This window comes from Neovison vison, chromosome 9, assembly GCF_020171115.1.
Source record: "Neovison vison isolate M4711 chromosome 9, ASM_NN_V1, whole genome shotgun sequence".
In the NCBI taxonomy this organism is placed as follows: domain Eukaryota; kingdom Metazoa; phylum Chordata; class Mammalia; order Carnivora; family Mustelidae; genus Neogale; species Neogale vison.
The window spans coordinates 76,789,787-76,794,502 of NC_058099.1; the positions used below are offsets into that span (position 1 = coordinate 76,789,787).

Below are 4,716 nucleotides of genomic sequence, written 5' to 3' on the forward strand. Positions count from 1 at the left end.
TATACAAAGTGCCCTGGGGTTTAGAACATAGTCATGCTGAAGACCACCTTCCTGCGTGGTCTGTGTCGTCTTTCTCCCTCATATGCTGCCCATTTGATGCACTACCCTCTTCGCCCACCTCCTTTCCAGGCTCATGATCAGGAAACTGAGGATCAGAGCCCTTGAGTGACTCGCTCAGGTCCTGCGCGTGGGCTAATGACGGGAGAATGGGGAGCCCAGGCTCTGACACGTGTAGGTGTTCTTGAATCATCCCCGGGCTAGAAGTGTAGACTCTCAAGGGCTGGACTGGGGTGGGTGAAGGGAGAGATGAGATCCAGAGGTATAGACAGCTCTCGGGCTACAGTATTCCTTTATTCAGGAAATAATTATTTGTAATAAAATAAAACTAATCTACTGAGCATAGTATGGTCCAGCCCTGGTCCACCCTTTCATAAATAGTCTAATTAGATCCTCATAAAACCCTAAGACGTCTAGGAAACCGAGGCTCTGAGATGTTGCATGAACTGCTCAAGACCCCAACCTAAAAGTGGGGGGATCGGGAGTGGACAGACCCGTGCAGTCTCGCTTCCGAGCTCTTGAGGAAAAGAGAAACCAAAACATACGTGCACAAAAAGAGAAGCAGTAACACATGCTTCATATTACTTCGCATCAGAGGCTCCTAATGGCTGGTAGACCCACTTAAAAAAACGGAGGAAGGCACCTCGGTGGTTCGGTGGGTTAAGCGACTGAGTCCTGATTTAGGTCATGATCTCCGAGGTGGGGGAGGGCAGGGCGGGTATCGTGAGACTGAGCCCCGCACGGGGCTATGTGCTAAGCAGGAGCCTACCTCAGATTCTCTCCTTCTCCCTCCACTTGCACTGTCTCTAATTTAAAAAATAAAAATTAAAAATAAAAAAAGTGGGGGAGGTGGCATTTGCATTAAAATTAGCCTGATGTCCTTATTCTGCTATTTTGTGGCTCCCTGTGCTGGTATGTCCTCTATGTGTAGAGACTCTGACTGCATGGAATGTCCAGCTCCTCACGAACCATCCACCAAATAATTTAATGCCAACCAATCAACCTTACTTAGGGGTCTCCAAACCACACCTTTGGAATCTTAGCGTTCCTCTTCTATTTATGCTAGCATTGTTACATAAAGTGTAGCTCCTCATAGACTGGGCTATTTGATTACCCTGAAATGCAATCCCTACCAGTCAATATAAATGTTCACTTTACCCCTTAACTACTTTCACAGTAGGAATTAATCCTGTTTAAGTGACCGCAAAGATGAGAGGTATTTTCTAGAATTTTTTTTTTTTTAATCTTCAGGGACTTGTGAGTTTTCATATACTTGATTTCTTTCCACTATGAACATTGTTCTTTTTGGTATGCAAATCACCTTGACTTGGACTCCTTTTGATTTCTTTTTCAGATCACTCCTTCAGATACAAACTCAGGCTTAAAAGCTTCCTTGTTTGCAGAACTTGTTTACAAGTTCTTAAGTGTCCTATCTGCTTCCTATCAGGACGATAGCATATAGAAGCCAAGATCTGGGCCCTAAGAACTTCTATATAGCTCCCCCCTGCAACCCCCAGGAAGGGTCCTGTCCTGGAGAGGAGATTCTATGGTGCACAAGACAGTCAGGTCCTTGACAAGAGGTGGGCTAGCTCTTAGAAGATTCAGAGGTTTGAGACAGCTCAGTGGGGAGCTGAGTTCCAAGCAATGTGAAAGAACCAGTCCAAGTTCAAGTGAAAATTCTCCAAGGCCAGTCTGAGGGGCCAGGAAGATTAGTGGGCAAGGAAGACAACAGGACAGGATGAGTCGAGGCCAAGGTGTTTCTGCCCTGTTCCTCTGCCAACAGAGAACAATGGTGAACAATATCCCAGTGTGTGCAATTCTCAGAAGAGAAAGCTGAACATAGGATTTCTTTTTTTTTCTTTTAGTCATTAAAATTTGCACAGAGTGAATGAATAGAAGTTACTGAAATTTTTTATAAGTTTTGATAAGTTTTGAAACCTGCCAATGAATGCTAACAAAGCAAAGGATGTGTAACAAACTAAAATTAACGGAAGAACTCAGGAACCAAAGTTTTCTTGCCTAATTTTACCTAGTTTTGACAATTTGTGATTGTGATTGTTACAGTGCACATGTAGAATTTAGTCCTTTTCTGCTTGTAAACTGTTTCTAGCAAAGTAGATCAAATAGAACAAAATACTGATATTTCCCAGTGTCCCCAAATAATACCATCCAGATGTTCTAACACTCGGTTCAAGATCCCCAACACTACCTTAAGCTTCTGCCAATATGTGAAGTAATAGGGTAGTGATTGGTAAGGCTGAAATGAAAATGAGCTCAAGATGTCATTCAAACATTTCCTTTCACACTTAGAGCAAATGTTAGAGCAACTTACAACATTTGGGGTACATCCTTAAGTTCTTTAAATTCAATGTCACTGATTGGAATTTTCATATAACTGTTGGCATTTCTGTAATCAGGAGCTACTCTGCTTGACCAAGTCATCGCAAATCTTACCATTTTATGGGTGTGTTGTATAAGAGGAAACCCCTATACCAAAAGTCGTAACTTCCATCAATAACAGAATTTTTTATGTTGTTATTAATAAATCCATTCCAACTCTGACCTCAAATGACAAAATGTGTATGGAATCGGCACTTGACCACATAGGAGGAATGTGTGGGATAATTATAGATTCAAAGATTTAATACACACACACGCGTGCACGCACACACACACACATACATACATATACATGGGTCCATATATATATGGGCTTTCTGGGGATGGTGAGCGGCTGGCCAGTAGCGGAACATGTCAGCAAGCACTTAGCTCAGCCAGCTGGGTCTACTTCCTCCAAGTGGGATATGAGACCTTTGAGTCAGAATATCCTCAGTGTTATGTGGCTGCCGAACCCCTTTCACAAGAGAAGACTGCAACGACACAGCCCTCATTGGCCAGTATGGGAAACCATTAGTCAACACTGGATGAATTGCAAGCCTTCCATTCCTCCACCTAGGAAGTAGCTACCATGCATCCAAGTGCAAGGTCCACTCCAACCTGCTTAGTAGGCATCCAAGTGCAAGGTCCACACCAACCTGCCCTCCATGCATCCGAGAGCAAGGTCCACACTGTCCCACATAACACGGTCCCACTGAATGTCTCACAACAGAGCTCTGAGGCCAGCATGGTCCACCTACACGACAAATGGGTCCCTGAGGAAGACAGGCAGGTGGCTGACGTTAGCTCCCACTTTCAAGAAGCATAAACTTTATTGACTGTGTCAGGGAATAGGGAGGCAAGGTTCTGGTCCACTGCGAGGTTAGGATCTCCTGTTCACCCAACATCTGCATGGCTTAGCTCATGAAGACCAAGTAGGTTGCCTGAAAGGGACCTTATATGACATCAAGCAGGGGAGTATGATCTCACCCAACTTTGGCCTCATGGGCCAGGTCCAGCGGGATCAATCTGGGATCCTGCCTTCCACATCTGCCTCCAGACTCCCTCCAGGCAAGGAGACACAGCAAGCAAGCTCTTCATTTACAGACGGTTTGCAGTCACTGAGCCCTGATGTGCAGAGTTCCTATGGCACACACGCTATTTCAGTACCCCACCCACCTGATGGGAGTCCATGGGCACAGGAACATCCTGCTAAAGCTGGGGTGGGGGCAGGGCCCCTGGGTGGCTCAGTCAGTTAAGCGTCCTACTGTGGCTCAGGTCACGATCCTAGGGTCCCGGAATGGAGCCCCATGTTGGTCTCCCTACTCAGCGGGAAGCCGGCTTTGCCCTCTCCTCCTGTTCTTGCTTTCTCCCTTGCTCTCTGTCTTTATCTCTCAAATAAATAAATAAGATCTTAAAGAAAAAAAAAAATAAAGCTGGGGTGGGGCAAACAGCCCAGCCCTAAGAGCAAATGTGATTTTCTTTTTGGCTCATGTACTTTTCATACCTGTGCCATGTTAAAGACCTCACTCTGTTCCCCTACCCCAGGAGGAGAGTGAGCAGTCACCAGGCTTGCGGACGAACGTCAGACAAACCTGTGGGGTAGGTTCTCAGGGCCGAATGAAGGCCAGGCCATTATGAGAGCACAGTGAGTACCGACTCCCGTACTTTCTGACCCCCGCCTTCTCAGGGCTGCCCAGTCCCTGCACCTAAGAGCTCCCCTTTCACTTGGAGCCTCAGTAATAAACACGGGCATCAACAAGAAGACAGCAGCTGCTAGCCTGGGGGAAGACAGGCACAAACGCAATTCATTTTTGGTTTTTTTAAAGATTTTATTTATTTATTTGACACAGAGAGAGAGATCACAAGTAGGCAGAGAGGCAGGACAGAGAGAGACAGAGGAAGCAGGCTCCCCACCGAGCAGAGTCCGATGTGGGGCTCCATCCCAGGACCCCGGGAACACGACCTGAGCCGAAGGCAGAGGCTTCAACCCACTGAGCCACCCAGGTGCCTCCCAATTCATTTTGAAGGAAGCAGCATTTCCATCTTAGTTTTTAACATTGGTGGCCTCCATGTCTGTCTCTGTTACCTCAGGACACACATTCATCACCATGCAGGAAAATAACCCTACAGGTTTTGTAGGGACACCATATATATGCTGATTTGACCACTCAAATTTTTGAGGTTCCCTCTCGAGTCCAACAGAGACAGTTGGTTGAAGTAGCAAGATATTGACATTCTGAGTCTCCTTTTCCCTGTAGGTTCTTCCCTGACCTTGACCTT

The 4,716-nt window shown here is 46.0% G+C and overlaps 1 pseudogene; it reads left to right on the forward strand.

Annotated features, from left to right (window-relative positions):
- Positions 1-2,749: 2,749 nt before the first annotated feature.
- LOC122916760 lies at positions 2,750-4,074 on the forward strand (annotated as a pseudogene).
- Positions 4,075-4,716: the final 642 nt, after the last annotated feature.